The following is a 23,355-nucleotide window of genomic DNA, read 5'->3' on the forward strand; positions in this document are numbered from 1 at the left end:
ACCCTGCAATTAAATTATTATTAAGTTATTAAATTAAGTGTGAAATGGGAGAGTGCTAGTCTATTGAAATGTTTGATTTTCTTATGGTTAAACATTGATGGTGATTAGGTTGAAACTGAAGTTTTGACAGATGTTGCACAAGTTGACCCACAAAAAGGACCTTGTCACCTCTTTTATACTCTTAATCTAAGTAGAACTGCAGTTTTATTAAAGACCTTACCGTACCTTAGAATGAACAGTTTTTATCTACAGAGGGAGTGGGTCCTCTTCTATGAAGTTTGCCATGTTGAATGGAATGTACATATGTGTAAGTCCTTGCATCCAACTACAGTTACACGTTCACATGTAAAATTACTGCTTCTCCTTCTCAATAGAAACCAAACATTACAACCAGTATATTATATGTTTTATATAGTATATATACAGTCGCAGCATTCCTCAATTCTAATTAGCTGTTGTATTTGATCCTTTAATCAGGCTTCTCTTTCTTGCTCACAGTGTAGTTTTGTGGAAGTAAGAGAAATTGTGAATGAGCTCTTGATTTCATTTTGGATCTTGCGAGTGGGAACATTCACCTGGAACTAATTCTTGGACTCAAGACTATCCAGCCTGAAGCCAAGGAAAGCTTCACACAAGAGGCTCCTCTGGTGCCTCCTCTTCTTCAAGGCAACAGCACTTTTTACACACACCAGCCTTGGCCACTTTGATGAGGGACGCACAAACCCATGGAGGAAGCTCTGCTTATGGAACAGATCCACCTGACAAAAGAAAAGACGATTGAAAAAGATGCCAACTCTTTCCCAAACTTTAACTTTGTTGTTGCCTTTTGCCTTTTACATTTATTTTTTTATCAAGAAAACATATTCATAACTAGGGGCTTTAGAATTAAGGAAGATCGCAATCTCGGTCTTAATATCCTGTACTCAGCCCAGTCACTTTTGGCCAGGAACTTTAAAAATATATTTTTCAACAGCGCACACAAATCTGTTTTGCATTTCCACTGTCCACATTACAGCCCGAACTATTAACTGTTTTCACTTTTGAGCTTGAATTGCTTTGTTTAGACAAGCATTAGGCAGGAGCCACTGTCGATGAGGTTCTAAAGTTAGAAGTGGATTTCTTTAATTACATCAGGCATGCATAAGGCAGCTACCACTGACCTAGTGCCGGGCAAAGGAAATCTGGTTTGATTCAGTTGAGGAAAAAGGATGTGCATCGTGGAGAGATGAAATGAGTCCCCTTGATACTTGGTCTGTTGCTGAAAAGCAATTCTCTCGCCACAGGGAATGAAGCGTGTTCCTTTGGTTCAACGGACATCATTTCTAATCAGCCAGCTGCAATAATCAACCTTTCTCGGACAATCCAGTGGCTTTTAGTGCTCAAATTGCCATACAGACTTAATTAAACAAAGGAGCAATAGAATATAATAAAATAAAACAGAACAGAGAAGGGTGACCATGAGATTTCCCTGCTATTCATTTTATTCTGCAGGGAAAAAGAGAATAAACAGACGAGGCAGAAAGTGAATGATGCCCTTTCTGCTCTTATTGGTTGATGAGGATTTCCTGCTTATCTGAGATAACAGGAAAGGACGTACTGAGTGAGAGTGTGCGTACATGCATTCATGTGCATATGTTGTGCATGTGTCTGTCTGTGAAGAAGATTTATGGTCTGCATAGTTACAATCGCCCCCACTAGTTAAGCCAAATTAGCTTTGCCGCCATTCTCTCTCGTTCCTTCTCTTTTTTTCTCTCTCCTTCACTCACAAACACAGACACACACATGCACATGGACACACACATGCCATGGGCACAGGGCAAAATGGTGATTAAAAGGTCTGATCCATTAACAAGAAAATGGTAATTATGGGGAGAGTGATTAACATGGATCAAACAGAAACATGCCTGGGCACGCAGACACAGTAAAGTACATGTACACAGCCACCTGACACACATCATACATTGTGTCATAAATGTAACTGAAGATCTTGTCAGGTTTGTTCGAATCAGAGGCATGATTCTTTTTAAACTGTATGAAAATTCTACAGCTGATGAATGATGGCAGTTTTTTTTTCCAATTATCAACCTTCAAGGTGATGCTGCATGTCCTCAAATCAGGGTCAACTCTTCACCAGATACACATTAATCAAGATTTAAAAGTGATTTTCCAATGGTAACGAGGTAATGGCACGTCGCTTGATTGCTGCGTGTTCTGGAGCCACGTTCCAGCTCAGGCAGTTGACAGCACAGCAAGCGGGCACTTGTGAAGCATTCGTCTGGCGAGAGGATGAATCATATTATTAACTGACTTTCGTGTTAAACACGGATTCAAGCACTGTTGAAGAACATTTCCTCTCAGTCCCCTCTTGAAATATTTATTGACTCTGGTTGGTAGTTGGAACCATTGACTGTGACAAACAGAGTGTTTTGAACTTTGGGTGGGTCTTGTCTCACCTGTCCACCCTCTTCATGATGTTAGAGCAACAAACAGATATGATGAATGGAAATGTTCCTACTCTCTGTGCCTGTAGACTTAGACTTTTGAAAGCCAGGATGCATGCACACACCACACACACAACCACACCACAACCTATACAAAAACATCACACACACTGTTAATCCCAACATTAATACTGATCTGGACTTAAAATTACAACATTTGTGCCATTGTATGTCTTTTCGTCAGTATAGCTGGGTCAAGCATTTTTTTTTCCCAATCATTTGTACCCTTATTTATTTCATCAGTTAACCAAATATAATCAAAAGACAATGAGTACAGAGATTACACCGATCAGCCATTAACTGAAGCACTGACAGTTATGGATAACACTGATTATTCTGGTTTAATGTGTGCATGGCACCTGTCAGCGGTGGTGGAATTACTATTTAGCACGCAAGTGGCTGGGAAGACATTTTGTCCTTCCAAAAAGAGGAGGTTTTGGTGTTTTTGGATGTTAGAAGGCAGGAAAAATGGGCAGGTAAAGATTAGCATGCGACTGACACTAGGGCCAATTGTGCGATGGCTAGATGACTGGGACATAGCATCTCCAAAGAAACGCAGCTCTAGTGGGTGTTTCCTTTCTTCGAGTCATCCGCATCTACAAGAAGTTGTTCAAAAGGAAGAAAGGGTGAACCAGAGACACGGTCATGGGCTGGCCAAGCTCATTGAGCACCTGGGAACGAAAGGCTGCCAGTTGGTTGATCCACAAGCAAGCTACTAGAACCAAATCTGAAAAATGTAAGCTGTTTCTAATACGGAAAGTGTCAAGAAGGCAACACCAGTGCACATCATGTTTTTATTTGGCTGTGTATGGGGCTGCATAACATTATGATCACCAGGGTGCCCAGGTGGTCATAATGTTATGGCTGATTGGTGTAAAATAGTGATAGTACCGACTCAGTGAATGTGTTTTTTTTTTTTGTATGTTTTTTTGTTTGTTTGTGCTTTAATGTAGTCTTTAACTTGGTACTATTGTTTGAGTGAATTCATTCCAAAAACATGCTACCCCATGTGGCTTATCAACTGCAAAGTTGGGAATACCTAGAAGAAATATGAACTAATAAATATGTAATTGCACTAACAATTTCCACTCTAACTCTCCCATGGAGAGTTTTCTTAATTAAATTGATAAAATATTTTAAATAGGGAAATTAAACTATTTAATGAAACATAGTTCCTCATTAAAATACATAAATATTCTAATTGATTTTGTTCTTTGTTGATCTCATAATCACTATTGTATATGACCAGTCCAACCTGCTTTCATTAGGAAACAAAAGAAAAACATAGTAAGAGGCAGAAGAAAAAGACTGTGACTGTGTTGTGAGTACAAATCTATTTGGAATTTTGGCAATACAGTACAATAGAGTACAGAAAAAATATTTACCTTATTTTATTGTTTATGTCCATACTGGATGGTTTTACAAGAAACAATGTATGCCCATTGCCAACAATCAGTGCAGATGCTAACCCTTAAGACTGGAGACTGCACTTTCCATCTTGGCTTTTTAGAGGAGAGACAAGTAAACTTTACTGTCTCCAAGGAGAATTTTGTCTTGGGCACAGTGCAGCAATCCTTTGATTCACATAAAAAAAACAAGAGAAAAAACATCACAAAACCGACATGAAACATCTTGAAACATGAAAGAGACGATTGATACCATGACAACCATCTTTCCCTAATCTTCACAAAATAGTTTAAGTCAGCATACTGCATTTTCCATGCACATATATTATATGACTAATTCATTAATTAATGTTTGCAATAGGCATTCAAAAATATTGAACATAATCCATGGTGTTTGCAGATCTGTCCATTATCAATATTCTCACCCTGTTAACTGTAGCTACCTCTTCATCTACAGTGTGTTGTTATTAATTGTTTTGATTACACAGACTAAACTGACTGACATTTATCCATGTTATATAATCTGAATGACTGTTTGTATGGAAAATTAGTGTTTTTCTGTTTTCTGTGACTTGCAAACCCCCATGGGAGGATGGATGGAAACATTCTGCACATTCACTCATCACTCAGTCATAAGTGGTGTCCTGTTCTGATTTCATTCAAAATATGTTCTTTGCATGCACCATAGAGTAGCAGTAATTATTCATAACTTATGATCACTGTCTGTTGTTAGTGCATATGGAATTTCAACTCATTGACATCCTGGCCAGTTTATACCTGTTTGAGGATATTAAACCGTTTGCTTTTATGGCTATCCGGGCACCAGGATAATCCAATTAACTATCCATGACTGTGGTACTGGTGTGCATGCTAACACACTTATTAGCAGTGATGACAGAGACACAAAGAGAAATTAAGAAGAAAACAGAAAAATTGGTGACAGAGAAGCAGAGTTGGGAGGCAAAGATAGAGTGTGTTTGTATGTAATCATTGTGAGTTCTATTGGAGCCTCCAGAGGTGTGCTTGATTTATCCTGAGAGACCCTTAAACAGACAGTGTGACATTTTGAAATTAAATCTGTTAATTCTCTTCATTGGCTATTTGTCACATTATATTGTTGGGTCTTCAGCTGGTCGTTATCCTTCGGTTCGAAAGTCTATTCGAAATGCCAGTTCAGTTTTTTAATTTCTGATAATACAGCAAGCGTTTCACAAAGCTACTCATAAGAATGTCAAGTAATTATTATTGCCACAGCCTTAGTAAATACTTAAATAACCTTAAATAAATACAGCACAGGAGTCACGGGTATCAGTGTGATTGCTAATCAATACAGTTTAATGGGTTCCAACCATATTTATACATTTATTTTCTCTGTACAAAAGATGAATCATTGTTGTCTTTCTTGTGAAACCTACAGAGAAGCGCCTTGAATGGATTGGGTAGCATTTGCATAAAGTTCAATATTACTTTACCTCGTCACCTCGGGTTGCATGCATCCTGTCACTGTGTATAGATGAAGCCGATGTCTTCCTGTGTCACAAGTTGCCATTTGAAATGACTTGCTTCCTGTCATTCACTAATGTTTTTTCATAGTAAATGTGAAAGCCTGGTAAGGTCACGGCACATAAATTGTTGGAGTGGAAGACGTGAGTAGGACAACAAGTAGACTTTAGAGAATTTAACAGCTGTCTGAGAATTAATAATGAGTGTGAGCACCAAGAGAGCGTCTGAGAGTTGTTGGGCATGGATGGAGAGATGGATGAAATGCAAGAACTAAACGATGAGAGATACAGTTTGTGTCTTTCTTTGCCAGACTTTCAGGATGAAAATAGGAAAGGGCCAGATTGAGGATTAAGGATTGTTTGTTGAGAATTGCAACAAAAAAGTAGGTCACCAAATTCTGAAATAAAGTCATAATGAGGTTTTTGGAGTATGATGAATCAGTCCACATGAAACAAGGGAGTGTTTTAGAAGGATAATTGAGAGCAATTCAAAGACTTTGAATGCACCACTTACTGAAACACTACATTTAGACTCTTTTGTGAATAACACCAGCCTTTCCACCCAGACCTGAAAATCTGGTCTTATTTAAAAATGTATAACCAGGGGGACATGCTTCGATAAGGAGGTATTTGCAGCAACCCACATTTCTTTTAAAAAGAAAATCAAGACAGCATGAGGAAATTAAATTGTTTCACACATCCAGGGCACAAGCAGGATTTATATATATAAGCTTCAGTAAAATGAGAGGCTTTGGCGTTAGAATCGATATGAAACTAATGGTAAAAAGAGGAGTGAAAATTGTGGTTATGCCACTGAAATTGATATTAGATTGCCATGATGTTACTATGGAAATAAACAGGTAATTATTGTCATGATTTCAACTGTCATCATTATATAGTATGTCAGTTTCTGTTGAGATATGTCAAATTGACGTTATTAAATGTTTAGTGTTTTATTAGTGTTTCTTTTTTCAGTCCCTTTCTTTCCCCCTTTCAGGCATGAGCCCTTCTCTTTCTTACATAGCATTACTGCTGTGTTCAAGTGAAGTGGGAACATCCAATGCGGCATCCCAGGGAAAGACTTTCTGTTGTTAATGCATGCAAACTCAAAACAGCAGAGGTTTTGTAGAGTGTGTGCACGCTTGAGATTTAAGTTGTTTCACAGCAAGAAACTGAAGTCAGGCTCACAGAAACAGTTACTAAAGTTATGTCAGGTCACTGTATGAATATTTAATCACTGCAATCTGTCAATCTGTCCACTCCATCTAGGTGCTATATTTGTTTTGTGCAAGCAAATCTGTTTTAAGACCATTTACTAAAGTAAACTAGGTTTGTGTGGATGCATGTCAACAGCCTCGCTGGGTTCTATCTGGATAATCATAGACTCTAATCATTAGAAATGTGGTTAGAATGTCTGGATTACATTTGGGTGAAAAACACAGGAGGATGTGATGGTAGTGTTAACTTGTTTATTTGTAGTTTCGGAGTGCTTTCGGATTCAGTGGCCAACTATCAAAGGGTCATGCGAAAAAACTTACATTGAACCACACCTCACAGTAAAAGTTCACCATTTGATATTACAATCCTTATATAACATTCATCTCTGAAGTAGTGATGTGAGTCATACACCCATGACCCATTGTTGTTTATAAAACAAGCAGTTGCTGCAACCAAGTATGATTAAGAAACATTCCATTTTTTACTATTACTTTATAATAGTATAAATGCTTAGCTTTACTAAGACTAAGGGACCTCCACAAAAAACATCTAAACCCAAAGAAGGTAGGAGGATACGTCTATTTAAAATTTTCATCTGTTCAATTTTGAGTTAAGTCACATACTGGATTATTTGTACAAATACTGTACAGATAAGCCAATTTTCCAATCGCTGCTGAATGCAACCTAACAGGAGAATGAATAAAGCTTTCTTTATGGACTGATTAACTCTAGTAAGTGCTAGTATCAAAAACAAATTCCACCTGTTATTTTTGTTGTCAATAATATCCGTTAAATACTAAATAAACAGGAAGCAACCATATGGTAACTCCTATTGCATGTAGCTAGCCTTTTCTGTATTAACTAGCTGATATTTGCTAGCTCAAGCTAAGCTCTAGCCCAGGGGCTAACCATAAGTTGTACAGTATGTTCTAATTTAATTCTGAAAGCACATCTGCTGGTGTAATATTGATTAGACACCTTTATATATCAATACTAAAACATCTATTTCTTTCCTGCTGCTATAATGTGACTTATTTGGTTAGATCGTTTATGTTGTACTCTGTCTCACAGTTGTAGAAGGAGAAGTATATGTGAGGATTGGCGAAATCAGCTGAAGCCTGGAAGCTTATTTTGTCAGGTGTCACTGAAGCAGCTCTGTGATGTGAGAGTATAAGTCCCAGTGCTGGAGGAGGAGCTGATGCAGGGGCATCTGTCTTTAGGCAGGTCAGCGAGTGAGTGACTGAGGTTACAGGGAAGGAAAGCAGGACTATAGGAGAGGTGAGAGGGCAAAAGGACTGCCAGGGCTCGACTCTGGACAAAGAAGCATAGTGCAGTGTGATTTGAGAGTTCTGCCTGTCTTACCCCACAGCAAAATTTCTTCTTTTAACATATTGGTGATTAGGTTGCAAAGTAGTTCTGCTGCTCTCCGGGTGCTTTGTGCAACAGGTCTGAAATCACATGCATATTGTATTGTGTTATCCTTATTACTGCATCATTCCAACCAGCCATAATTAACACATCATAACATGGGAAATCAGTCTATTAAATAGCATGTCTCTCAAGACTCACTCCCACACATTTGGCGTGACATGCTTTTATGCTCTATGTCACACTGTCAAGCTCCCTAAATGAATCCGACAACATAATATGGTCATTGAATAGGCATACAATGCTGATATTACCAGGTAACAGGATATTTTTAATCTGCTTTATTAACTTTTATATTGGACTGTAACACCAAATGTAGCATCATTTGGATCGTATTTTTTGAAACCATAACTCACATTCCATTGTTTTTAACCATAACTTCTGTGACTGACATCAGATGAGTCTTCTGAAACACATAAAGAGGAGAGAGAAGGAAAGACTGGAAAGTAGTAGATGAGAAATAAAGGATAGAAGTCCTAATGTGGAGAGGTGTCCGGAGGAAAACGAAGAGGAGGAGGAAAATGGATATGCAAACAGAGAAAGCCCTAGAAGCAAGGACAGATGCTCTGGTAACAAATATAGCAACAGCAAAGTTTGGCAAACCATAAAAAGTACTGATGTATAGAATGTGGAACAAAACGTTGTGCATAATGCAAAGTGTTTATAGTTTAGATACAGTAATGCCCAGCAGCACAGGCACATTATTTATATTACAGTCCAATAGAGGTGTACTGCAGAGAAACTGGAAATGAGGGGAGAGGGAAATCACCACACAGCTTTTGATCAGATGTTTGTGAATTTCTTAGGTGAAATTTCCTGATGTGAGGTTGCAACCTTGGTTTGAGTTATTAAAACTTATTTGTCTGGGCTGTTACAGCTGTTTGTTAAAGCCTGCGTGCAGCTTGTGAGAGGGAAATATGTCTTTTCCTGTTTTGCACATAAAACACTTAATAACGTTAATAAAATGTTTCTGGGCAAATGTTGTTTACGGCCCTGAGCCAGTAGTGTAGCAGGTGAACTTGGAGTAATTTGGTTTTTAAAGCATGTTGTACTTGTAGTACTACTCATTCATATTGTTAGTGATATGCGTACCTAAACATGGCCACTATTATTATACAGTTTGGACAGATTCGACAAGACAGACAATTTTTGCAGCAGGACCGTGTCTGTAAGAATTGTTAATATATAATATAATGCACTTCAAGATAATACTCAAACTTTATTCTAACTTTTTTAACTCTGCTCTGATACAGGCCCAGGCTATGTGTTCAGGCTTATGTCGTGTTATTGAAATGTGTAAACTGGGTACATCATACCACGGTATTTAGAAATCCAGAAGGTCTAATTTTCAATACTGTAAAAAATACAAACACTCCCCTTTCGAGTGGCTCAATCGTATTAGCTCTTAGATTGTTTATTGTCTGTGCGCTCCATTCGGATTTGAGTGTTTGCTCAAAAGATGCTCTGCGATGTGATGCTTTGTCTTGTAACATCAGTGGCGCTTCACTTTGCCGCTTTTAATAATTGCCACAGTCTGCCCGTGGCAAGAATGAACATGTAAGAGTCTGCCCATTCTGGATTAAAAGCTCTCTTTTCACTGTGTACCTTTCTCTTTTTCGAGCGTACAATGTGAAATTACTTTTCTCTGACTCACTTATTTCTCTGACTGTCTCTAGCCTTGTCTACCCTCTGTGTGTATCTCACTCAGTGAGTTAAGTCGCAGTGCTTATCGGAATGCACAGAGTTAAATTGGCTGAGTAGCATCACGTGAAATTATTTACAACGCGTGCAATTGGGTTGTGAATGATCTGGGTCGCCTAACCAGTGCTGTAAAGGCTAGAAAAGCTGCGCCAGTTAGAATAGAATTGCTCCGGCTCTGCAGGGCTATGTTTCTCCTAGATTGTAGGGAAATCTGGTCCTCCACAATCTATGGTAGAAGGGTACTTATTTACTATCTATTGATTATTCAATGGGCCATAAGTATTTAAACCCTGCAAGACTTTTCTAGGGAGGCTAATTGCATATTAGATGTATACATGCTACAGTCACTTATATCTGAAGCAGGTCAGCTTTTAATTTTCATTTATTTTGTGTATATGTCAGGAAGGTATGAAAGTATGAAAAAAAGATACCGCCCAAGCCTGCTTTATATGTTTGTTTGCTTGCTTTTAATCCATCCGTTTTTGCTTTGGCATTGGTCATTTATGTTGTAAATGTAAACCAGTCACACCCAGTGTTCAATTCTGTTATGACGTGAATTAAAATGCCCGGTAGACATAGTATATGAAAAGAAAAGCATTACTTTATGTCACAAAAAGTGGCATCTGTTAAATCTGTTCTACTTCTTTTGGGTTGCCTTATACTGGCTAGTTTATTCCCTCTTTCCTGTTACTGCCCTGACCCAGTTAGTATCTGCAATCCTCTACAGCACCAATTTTACACCTGGCTAAGTCACACCCACATCCCCCTACACATAGGAGACATGCACAGAAACAAAAATACACATACACACAGTCACAAAACTTAACTAACACACAACCTCATGAATACACACACACACACACATACAAATAAATGCACCTACTACACACAGGCACAGAAGGAAAAGGTGCACAAACACAAAGGCCATGGGAAACAGCAGTGTGTGATTGGTGTGAAAATAAGCAAATACCGTCTTTGATGTTGGGACAATATTCCTGAGTGGAATTGAGCATACTTTTTTGGGAAGAAGGAGGTGTATATGCAGATGTATATGTATGTGTGTGTGTGTGTGCATGAGTGAGTGAGCGGTTTGTGTGAGTGTGAACCGAGGTGTGTTTACCCCTGAGGTAGTGGTATTTCATCTCTTCCTGCATCAGTTCTGCCCTGTAGGGGGTAAGAGGTGTGTGTGTGTGTGTGTGTGTGCGTCTGTGTGTGTGTGTCTGTGTGTGTGTGTGTGTGTGTGTGTGTTAGAAGATCCAAATAGCTTTGCTCAGGTTAAAAAGACAGGAAGGAAGAGAAAAAGAACACTTTTTCTTTTTGTGGCTTTTTTCAAGGCTTTTCTCCTTGCATGCTCCTGTGTCTGGGGCTTAAACCAGCGTCTTTTCTCGCTTCAAAATCAAAATTACTTCATATGCGCAAAATCTGTCTTAGTGACTTTATTGCAAAATTAAACATGCTGTTATGACAACACAGCATGACCTCTAGTACAGGAATAATTCTACAGGAGGCCTTATGACAAGTGCACAATAAAGTCAATACATTTAAGTGATTGTGTGCATACAGTAAGTACACAAGAAATGATTACACATCTCTTGTTACATATCATTGTAAATCAAACATAGTTAATGGAAAATTGTGAGATGTGCATGAACTATACCAGACAGCCCACCTGTGCTGGACAAGAATTAACTTTCAAAACCCAAATCAATTCTGTCCGGACAGTTTTTTTTTGCTGCACCAACTTGTATTGCCGTGAACAACATTTTGGCACAGTGGGTGTCCATCAGGTGTCCAATTTGGGGTAAACGATCCCTGCAGGAAAACTTTGAGTAGCAAAAACCTTTTGTGGACCTGCTTTGATTTGTGCATAATTGCTAAGCCTTGCACAGTGTGCATATAAATGGTGTGGAAGTAAGTGTATTTGTATTTGATAGAGGGAAGCTTTCATTGGAAGTTGCAAAGCTATTTTCATCCTTTTAGGAAATTAGCAATGTTTCTATTTAATGTGAATACTGTGCTGTGAAAAGGGCACCTCACATTAAATTTGTGGCTCTACAGGGATGGTGTTAAAGCATCAGAGACTGTAATACACAGTTTTTTCCTCTTTGATATTTTGCTAAGTACAATTTTTTTTGTAGTTGTTTGTTTGTTTGTCAGAGATGACTGAGACACAAAGGAGAGAAGAAAGGTGTTATGTGTTTATTGAGATATAATTTACTGATGGATTTAGCTCATCCATCATAACTGCTTTTCTTTGAATTACATAATTTATCTTTCTCATTTTTCTTTTTCTTAGTCACTGTCTGTATCTCTGAGCTTAGTCCATTATTACTCCTGTCTTGATACACACTCACTGATATCATCTCTTTCTCTCACAATCTGTCTTAGTCTTTTTGTCAATGCCTGATTTTCTCTGAATTATTGTAATTCTTCTCTTTCACTCCTCTGTTTCTTAATGTCTGTCTCTCAACTCTTCTCTGTGTCTCTCTTTTCACAATATTAATTCAACCCCCCTCACTCCACACCCCATCTGTTTCTCTCTCAGTTCTTCCTATAAATGTCATTAATTCAGTACAGATAACCAGCTCTGTTCTTTTCAGCTCAGACTGGCACAGATTATAATTATAATCATTACAATAACGTTAACAGTGCAGTACAATATTCAGGAGTCAAATCCCCTGGTGATATATCTCTCTTGAGTCTTTGGAGCTCCTGTTCTTTGTGCCATATTGTGGCCACTGTATAGATTATGTCTGCGTGCATTTAATACACCTGGGGCTGGTGTTAATTGATTTTGTTCCCCCCATTTCCTGTGAGTGGTCTGCTCTTTTGAAAGGAACTGGCACTGTTTCACTGTTTCATGTGCTATAAGCTATCCATTACAGAAGAGAATTTATATAATAAATACTACCTAGCAGTGCTGGATGAAGGCAAAACTTCTACTTCAGAAACTGCAAGCTGCTGAACAGCTGTATGTGTTTGTTCACATCTGATTATTATTATTCAACCTCATAATCAAAGTCATAATCAATGTGAAACATACAAATGAATGAATCAGGCAAGAAAACTATAGCCTCACTTTTTTAAATTTTCACGTGTCCAAAATCTTAGAGGCAGGTGAGCCAGATGCAGCAGAACAAATAAAATTACTCAAATTAAAGTAAAAAATAAAAAATAAAGTTTTGGTAAATAAAAAAAAAACATATTTTCAGTGCAATCAGACAAACGTGAACAATTTATTTTCAAAAAACTAAAGTGATACTGTAGAGAATATGAAAAATTGTTTGTCCTTACTCATGGTACCTTATAGGCTGTGAGATTGTTTTGGTTTTTTGTGACAAACCTCTGTTTCCAAGGTCAAGAATGAACTTTTACACAAATATGTTACTTAGATGTATAAAATATATACATATTGTGCATACACTGTATACTATGATCCAATCTTGTTAGTAGAAACTTTGAATGTGGGTACAGAATGTTTCTAGAAATAAGTCATAACTGAGAGAAGTATTCTTCTAACTATCTTTTATATTTTGAAAGACTGCTTACTCCATATTTTCTATAGTATGAGTCAGTTCGCCATTTGTTGGCAGTATCGCCACTTACTTGGAAGGACACAGGCGAGCACCTACAGTTCTCTGTTCATAAATTTCCTAGGTGACTTTACATAATATGAGCAAGACACACGCATTTATGGCAGTTGGCACTTGTCATGATACCTTGAGCTTGTCATTGCAAATCTGAGTGTGGCAATAAACAAGGCAGTTGTGAGTGTGTGTGTGTTTGTGTGGTAAGCAGGAATGCTTTCCAAAAACAAAATAAAAAATTAAGCTCAGGGTCATAATCTAATCAGAGTTTTCTTGGCAACAGCAAGATGTGCCTTTGTGATTAGCAGCAACACTTAGGCAATTCTTTGGGCACTGTTACAACATCAGAGGTGAAGAAACATTTTTTGTGCTGTACAGCTTCAATGTATACATCTAGGTAATACTGATAGTCATTTCATTACTCTATGTACATTTGTAAATGTATTTGTGGGGTTAGATTGTTGCCTTACACTCTTTTAAATTTCAAATAGCACTATTACTTCAAATAAATGGATTTTGATACTGTGTGTTAAACCTGTTGAGTTGTGCATGGCCCTGGCTAGACCCACTTAGCCCTGGTCATGGCTGGATCTTCTTAACCCCGTTTGTTTTGGATAGCAGGCTAATGAGAACCAGGGCTGTGTAACAAGTCAGCCAATATACCTTGGCGGACTCTCTTGTCTGGTAATATTGACAGTCCGGCATGTATGTGTGTGTGTCTCTGTGTTTTTGTGTGTGTGTGAAGTTCCAGTAATCCCAGTGGCTAAGCTGGTAATCCCCTCAAGCTGCCCATTAGCCCCTTGACACACACATACAGCAGACACAGACACACACATACACACACACACAACTCCTCTAGGGCAGTCACCCAGGTGTCAGGCAGACTGTTCCTCAGGGAGGGATCACTATGATCAGCCACAGAGCTGGCCCACTGCCCCTGGAGGGAGGAATGGAGACACTGGCTGGCAATACGCACAGATTAAAGAGTGGGAGACAAAGGCAGAAGAAGAGATGAAGAGAAAGGGATGGTGAGAGGGAAGGAGGCCAGACTAGGACAACTGGATGGGAGAAGAGGAAAGGAGGACGACTGGAGTGGAGAAGAGGAATGTAGAAGACTGCAAAGGGGTAAATGTAGGAGGAACAGGGAGGAGGAACAGGCAAAGAAAAGGAACAAGGATTAAAAGAAAAAAGAAAAGTTATTTCTTTTCCCTCTTTCTACTCACTGAGCTGACCTCCGCACTGGATGTTGTTATCTAGAGAATTTGAAGCTTTGGGACACTCTCTCCCCTCCGCTATTTGGACAAGAACACCAGATTTCTGCTATGGTTGGCTGTTTCTTTCGTCTTGTACAGAGCAGTTTTTTCCATTTCTGCGTATCCCCTGTTGATGTTTCTGGTTGTCTCTTTCTCTGAAATGGCATCAGCTGATCTGTGCAGCACTGTTTTCTTTGAGTTAGTATCCTCAAAGAGATGATTCAACCTGAACCACAAATGGACTTTCTGATAAACACCATGCCTTTTTTGATATGGAGTCTTTGTTCCTGAGCTTCTTTCCCTTTCTCAAGTCGATGTGTTAATCATTGTGTGGACTCTCAGGGCCCTTGAAACCTGCAAAAAAAACCTCAGAGTTTCAAATGTGTGACTGCCAGTGATAAAATAAGCACTCTTCATTATTTGTGTAAAACACACTTTTTATAGGTATGTGGCGTTTGTTCAGACAACAACATCTTGCTGGAGTCTCGTAGCCACCCAATTTCCCACTGGTTAGTAGTGAACTGTGTGGGCAGCATGAGACATGCTTTTCTCATTATATGACGACAACCACGCTGAAGCTCTACTATTGTGAGTCATTCTGTTTGAACACTAAGCCCATCAGTACTCTACACTGATGTGGGATGACAGAGGAATCGTTCTTTTTAGTATGTCACATAACACAAACAGTGAGACGCAGCAACAATGACTCATTCACACTGTTGTTGTTTCTGTTTTCCCGCACCTCTTTTCTGTTTCCGCCATTTCTAGACAAAATGTTAGAGATGGTGTTCTCACTTAGTTCAGCACTTCTTTATTTAAACTTCCTTTTGTTAGTGCGTTTATGCTTGTATCATAGACATGTTTATATTATATATGTTTCTGCTTTTTATATCTAGTACAGAAGAGTTGTGCGTACCAAAGCATTTATGAGCTGAACTAATGCAGAAATAGTTGGTGCACTTAAATAATTTAGCAAGCATTATTTTGTTGAGGGCTATTCAACCTCCTGCTATGTAGTTTAATTCTAATTCACTGCCAAGGGTTACAATACAACACAGGAGAAAGTCACGTAGCCAACACCTCACTCGCTGTGGAAAAACTCCAGACTGGAAACACCAGCAGTCTTTTAGCAGAATACCCCAACTGGTCCGCTAATTATCCAAATTTGCCATAGCTGTGGTGTTTGCATCCCGCACCTTCCCACTATTTCGGCTTAATGAGTGGCCCCGTTGACCAGCAACTTTCCGCCAAACATGTTTTCTAACTGGAGACTTTATTCAGCTGAAGGTCGCTATTTAACAGGGTCACTAACCCAGGAGGCAGGGGGAGGGAGGGAGAGTGCAGGTGATTAGCAGGTGCAAAAAAAAAAAAAACCCATGCTGTTGAGCCACCCTAAATCAGCGCAAGGAAATTTCTTTCATTGTGACAGCCCTATAACTAGCTAGAAGATTAACCATGTTGCAATAGCTAACGATCTTAAGATATATCAGCAGTCCATCGCTGCTTCATGTCACAAACACTTTTTCCTGTCTTTTCATCTGGCTTCTTATGTATTTCTCTTCTTGCCATTATTTCCCTATGTCAGTTGAGACAAAGTTATCAGTATGCAATTGTAAAACTATTAGGTGACAAAAAAACATAGAATGAAAATCTTTTTTTTAAAGAGATATATGTACACTGTCTTTCCGTGGAGTTGTCTCAGACTTTACATTTCATGAACTTGGGCTAAGAGTTTGCAATACATCAAGGAGAAGGCAGATTTTGTGGCTCTCTGGACACTTAAGGCTACGTATATGGTTTTAGGTTGATTTAATTGACAAGTATGTGACACTAAAGTCCTGGGTATGCTGTCCTATTTTATTTCATTTTTATCTTTCTATAGCCTTTATTCTATGCTGTATGTCAAGACTATGAAATGCTGTCAAGGAGGAACCTTGAGTTAGTTTGTGTCATCCTGTCTGTATTCTGTGCAATTGATCATTGGATTTTGGAGCATCTGTCAACCTGCACCAGCATGCCTAAAAGTTGGGGAGCTATAAAACTTGCCTAGAGGCTCACATTCAGTGCTGAACAAGATAATTGGCCTGTCTGTGACCCTGTATTACTGTACAATGCTGCCGATGATTGCTTACAATTAAAATTTTGTCCATGACAGTCTGAATCACAGTTGGATTGACTTTGACCCGTTCAGTGGTACCACCAACCCAATTTAACCTGTGTTACTATGTCACTCTGAATGGGTCATTAGCACCCTTGGGGAGTAACAGATCACATGTAAGTGAGTTACATAATCAGGATACAAACAAAAGGTAACTGTATTGATTACAGTTATTATAAAAAGACATTAGTCTTTCAATCATTAATCACATTAGCAAAAATGGGCATTATTAGGAGTATTATAATTTTGAAATACATCAGTTTTTCTTTAAAAATAATCTGAGCAGAGGACACATTTTTTATTCTAAAAATATTTTCTTTTCAAACGTTTTATTGCTCTGTTGTCTTATAGAATACACTTAGATCAATACTTCTTGTTGACATTTTCTTTTCTCGTTGTGTGCATGTTTGGTGTTAATATGCAAATAATCCAAGAATAACGGAAAGTAATCAAGTTATATTACTTAATTATTGTGACACTTGGATTAGGTCACTGAATACAACAGCTGCAGCAGGACCACAGGGGCTGTGCCAAATGACATATTAATACTTTTCCAAGAACACAACTCTCAAACCGCCAAAAACAGGAGGACAACACAAAGATGGCATGGTGGTAAAATTTGTGCTGGGACATAAAATTGTTTAAAACTGCATGTGGATTAAGTGAAGTGACTAGATTGATATCGGTACCCGAGCTGGCGGTGTAGACTCAGCAGCATAATGAGTAGCAATAAAGTTGATGATTGATTCTGCCAAATAGACCACAGTTAATTATGAATTCATGTTTCTACATATTCTACTTCCAATTGTAAAAGTAAAAGTAGCTTTGAGCTTTGCGGGTGTGGGACTCATGCAGAACTACGTTGCCTTGTTCTGTGGAAAGGTTATGCTAATATGAGGCTTCTGATTCTCTTCTGATTTTATCAGGTTTATCTTGAAATTGGGCTTGAAGCTTGAAATTGTCAATAAAAAGCCTGCATTACAAAATGAGGTTATGGAATTTTAAAAACATAGGCAATGACCAAGCACAAATGGGCTAAGACAAGATGTTTGTTTTCAATTGCTTTATGGAAATTGTAGGATCTAGGATTTTTAGAGCTTGACTCATACCAAAAACCTGAAGGCAAGAAGCGTTAAACTTGCATAATGTGACCAGTAAGGAGATTATGACATAAAAATCTGAACTAACTGAACACACTTGACTCTCAACATCATCCTGATACACAGTACGCAGAGTAAAACGCGTTAAGTAAAAGTCCATGCTGTAATTTCATTTAAGTAAGGCATTTACTACCTTATTAAATTACATTTTGTATAGCCATTAGGTTAATTGCTCATGCGCACACACAGCATGGACATGTTTAAAAATGACATTTAGGGATCTAGTAACACTTTGAGTCTCCACCCCAGAGGGAGAATCAGAGAACAGAGCAGAGACAGACAGACGTAAGGAGACATAAAGGCCCAGAGACAGAGAGACTGAGAACAATGTGTTTCTCTCTGCTCTATTGCTCTCTCCATTATCCTTCAAGACAGAAATACAAGAATTCAATTAAAAGACCATGTAGTGACCTTAACACACATACACATGCGTGAACACACACAGTGTTGATGTATCAATTAATCACTGTCTGTCACCTGACCATTCTAGCCTGTGTATCCTCACTGGACCATGGGAATTATATACAGTGTGTGTATGTGTGGGTGTTTGTAAAATGTCATTCTACTCTATAATGACCATTGTTATTCCTAACTCTTAAAATGTTGTAAGCTCCAACAGGCCCTCTAATAGATCTTTTTTGTGTGGCTTTGTGTGAGTGCACCTTTGTGTGTCTAAGTCATTAGTATGCAGTACTGTGTACTAGCCTTGTGTTATTAAACATTGAAACTAGATGACAGAATATGGCCTGAGCCCTGCAGCTAAAACTAACATAGTGGGACACACTCAGGCAAACACACACACACATACACACTGGCAACACAAGACATTCACACAAAAAAGGCATCTGAGTATCCATTGGAAGTGAAAGCCATTTTATAGCTCATTCTTAAAGTAGTGATTTTGAACGAGGAATGTCATTTATTTTCACACAATAGCAAATTAAAGTCACTGACTCTGGTCGGCCCATTTCTATTGATGTCATGGTGTGCACAGGAACTGGCTTTGTGCCAGATACCCATTTCACTTACCAGTTTGAGGACACTGTGATGAGTACAATCTTACCATACAGTGCTTTAACTTGCATTTGTGTGTTCAATAGATCAAAATATATAATTATATACATACAGTATACTGTATATATCTTGTGTATGCTGTAAATATTACTGATTTTAATTAGCACACAAACAGGACTTTGAAGTTAAGAGGACCCCAGGGTAATTTTATGGATAGAAGCTATATTTTCTGCTTTACAGCTCGAAACAATGCTGTAGAACAAAGTCCATTTGGATATTAAAACTAACAAGCACCCCATCTGTCCATAGGTTCAGTATGGACCATATATTAACCTGAAGTTCGAAATGTTCTAGTCAGAGCTGCTTTATTTCACTTCAGTGCACTCTGCAGACAGAGACTAGGTATAATGTCAGTACATCTCTAATACTGCATTCCCACCAAAAGCGAAGCGAAAATTCGCCTTGCATTACTCGCACGATCATTTGCGTTTACTCAAGTTACTCACGAGAGTAACACAAAGCGAAAATTCACCTTTTAATCTGGTTTACAATGGTAGTGTGAGCCTAAAGTAAGCTGATTTTGCTGTGATTTAATGTCAAGAAATGGATCAAAAGGATCCTGAAATATCTACATCATTGTGGTGATTTGTAAAATGTCTGAATTCATACGAGCAACTTTTAAAATGCTTGTTTTCTGAACTGAGTTCCGATCGATCAGGGCTATGCTAACTCATTTCATAGTTACCAGGTAGGCCACTTTCCTCTATTTCACTGAAATTCCATAGGGAACGGCTTTATAACATTGCATCTGCGCACACTCTCGCTTCTTGATCCGTGCGTTTTCAAATCCCAACGAGAGCTTTTCAGAAGTGGAGAACCCTCAGATCCTACCCCCTGGTTGTTTACTTATGTTAACACTGCTTAAAACCTCTTCTAACCTCCCTCTGACTGATTGACTTCTAGCCTAGTGCCACATTGTTGATGTAGCGTGAAATTTGAGAAATTTGAGAAAAATTGTTCTCTATGCCGTAATTTTATTTGGAAAATGTATCTGATTCTCTATGCCGTTTCTGTGTCTTACTTCCTGGCAGTTCGATCTGCTCTGTGCTGCTTGACACGAGTGGGTCATGGCATCTGTCAAAAATAGACCAGCCGCTTATTCTCTGCAGAGCAGAGTGGCAAGGCGCTTCTGGGACATTTTCGGGATGCGCCAAAGCGCTTATGGTGGAATTCAGACCATTGTGTAGAACGGGCGCGGTCAGCTCTGGCGACTGCTGCTGAGCCGGAACGCGTCACGCCCATGCCCGGTGGAATTTCAGGGGATACTTTTCGCTGAACAATTTCCTTTTTTTCCCCGTCTCTGTATAAATATGAAGTAGTATCATAAAGCTCCGGGTGCACACAGATGGAGACAAGTGGGGGTGTCACCTCCGTGACTCACAACAGACAGGTAGAAAAGAGAGACTGAAGATAAATCCACTTTTTAATCCCAAAAGTTCAAAAAACAAACTCCTCTCTTTTATTGCCGGTTAACGTCTCCAGATCAGAGCAGAATCCGGTGTGACTACCTCCTCCAGAAGCTCTGGCCCCAGCTCTCTTCTGCCGAGCTCCCCCAGGCTAAAGCGGCTGTCTGTGGGCCAGCAGCAGCTCTGTCTCTCCACTCCTTCCCATCCAACTCTGTAAAAACCCTGTGAGTTCAATATTTTCAAGTCACGTCGCCTTAATTGCACCGTCCGGTGCAAATTTGCATTTATTCGCGTCTTTGTATTGATTTGGTATTTAATCTACTCGCGCAAATAATTTTATTCGCCTTTGGTGGGAGCACACCATTAGGCTTCTAATTTATGATACTGAACTAGGGATGTCTTCTGCTACCTTCTTTTCTCTCTGATTGAGTATCTGCCATTGCCAATTAAATGGTTACATTTTTATATACCTATAGAATTACTTTAACAATATTGCTCATCAATATGTCTAAAATCTTCCAACAAAATGCAGCAAAAAAATAAACATAGTAGGTGTTATAGGTAATTGTGTGGCTGCTTTCACATAAGTCATTCTACACTGCCACAGTTTCAGCTGTGAATCTTTTTAAACCATGTGACTGCAGCAACTGCAACATGGAAGGACATCTCTGTACTGCGGCAAACAATGTATTTTCTACACAAAATCAACAATTTTATACTGTAGTATAGACCAAATCACTGTAATGTCACGCTAACAACAGTCACTCCCGGTTCGACAACTGGCAGTCCTTTGAATGGCGGAGATACGTGAAATCTGCAATTTATGTTGTCATTTTCAGCCATAACTATAAAGTTATATAGTGAAACACAGTGGTCTGAACAATCTGGTGTTGCTTTGCTAGCATCTTGGATAAAGCAACAGAGACAGCCAGTCGCACGGCCAGCCAAACTATGATACTCTCCCAGTTGTGTCCTTGCTTGATTTGTTTTGTGTATCCAGCTTTGACATCTGTGTCTGGCTTATAGTCAATGCTGCAAAAATAGGGAAGTTTTCTTTGATTTGTGTCCATTTGTTTGAGAGAGAGAGAGAGAGACAGTGGTGGTCAAGGTACATAGGACAGAGGAGACACAAATAAACACCCCTACGCACCGCACCAGCCTGTGGCTAATAGCTGCAAAACCTGATTTGGTCTGAATATGGTGGTAACTGCTAGTTGTGGGTAAACTCAAGCTGACATTTTTCCAGTCTGTGACCCAACTCCGTGACTGAAAGTGTTGTTATTAATGAGATATGAAAGCATAAAACATGCAGTTTAGATTAATTAGATACTAGATTATACACTTTGAAATAACATTGAAAGAGGTTTTCTACCTGGAAGTTATTATAAACAAACATTATGATACATTGTATACACAACATTGTGATTGTGATTGTACATGAAATCAGAAACAGAAACAATTCTTAGCAATGTTATGAGAAATATAATTATTTTTTATTAATCCATGTATGTATATGAAGCCAAACTTAAAGAGTATCCTAACATCAGAGTGAAAAGGTTTGTTTCACCTCTGACCACACCCAACGTCATTGATGGGTGTGTCTTGGTGATGTGATGCCATGGGTTACTGACACAGACACCCTGCAGTGCCCTTCCACATCAATGCAGCAAGGTGAGATGTTTTAGACACACAGTGGTGTTAAATATAGACTTCAAGTACTTGTACGTCCTCTATATGCTATCCATTTATTTTGAATTAAGCTTTTGGCAGACTGCCATATACATATGTAAGAAATGATTTAATGATTTTTATTGTTATTTTTTTGATTTTGTTTTTTTGCATTGCATCCATTGAAAATGAAACTATTTAAAAATAAAATGTATTTATTTTTATATGGGCGATACAGACAGTTTTTTGATTCCCAAAGACGTGGATGTATGTGTAAACCATACTGCCAGCGTAGTGAAGTGAAGGGCATTTTTATGTATGTTTTAATCATTCTTTGTCATTTTTCAAACTCATCAAGTGACACCAAGTTGATCTCATTGCTCAAGTATTAGCTTGTGAAAATACTAATAAGAATAAATTCATAATATCACATCCTTCATTTGGTACATTTTGTTTTTTCCTTCACATGTGGCACACATGGTGTGGGGAATATGCCTTTGGTTTTGTTGTCTTTGTTTTTAATTTGGATTTGTGTTTGTCATAATAGTAATTTCATATAAACAGGAAAAATGGGCCAAAAGGCTTGAGGCAACAATCCATGTTAATATTCAGCAATTCGCTCAGTGCATGCATGTACATCTTCCAACATTTGTGAGCTGCATGTGTGTGAATGATTGTTGTGTGTGTGTGTGTGTGTGTGTGCACACAAGTCTACTGTTGAGCTCTGTGACTCTTGTGTTGCATGTTCGTTTGTTGCCTCTAACAAGTCAAAGAGGTAGTTTTTACCGCAGGCAAGGTTATATACCCCAGTACAGACACACACAAAGGAATACAAGGTTGTTTATTGCAGTAAAACATGAAAAATTGATAAGACAGTGGGACCACTTGCTGGCCTCTACAATAATTTTTTATTTTTAACTTAATATTATTTTTAGCTAAGAAGTGCCTCACTGAAAAGAAGCTATTTTACAGGAGTTGCCCAGCAAGCTGAAGCTCACTTTCAGTTCAATCTAGCTTGATTTAATTTATCACATTGCACATAAATACATTATTGTTAGAGGGTTAAATAACCAATTTAGTGGGTTCGACTTTTGTGTTCTACCTACTATACAGTATATTACAAGACATAATTCATGAAAGATGCGTTTTATGTCACTTGCTTCTGATTTCTACCTCATTCTATAAAAATAAAGTTACAGTAGCTTAATGTTTTCCCACAGTTCAATGCAAGAAAGCGACACTGCAACCTAGCAATGTAACTTTACATCTTGTATAAGCTGAGGACTATCATGG

General features: G+C 38.5%; 1 protein-coding gene across 1 annotated transcript in view; it reads left to right on the plus strand.

The window, feature by feature from the left end:
- The window catches only part of LOC118343277 (CUB and sushi domain-containing protein 3-like), a 323,719-nt gene that overhangs the window by 77,481 nt on the left and 222,883 nt on the right, over positions 1 to 23,355 (plus strand).

This window comes from Morone saxatilis, unplaced genomic scaffold (assembly GCF_004916995.1).
Source record: "Morone saxatilis isolate NCDOM2014 unplaced genomic scaffold, NCSU_SB_2.0 Contig9, whole genome shotgun sequence".
Lineage (NCBI taxonomy): Eukaryota > Metazoa > Chordata > Actinopteri > Moronidae > Morone > Morone saxatilis.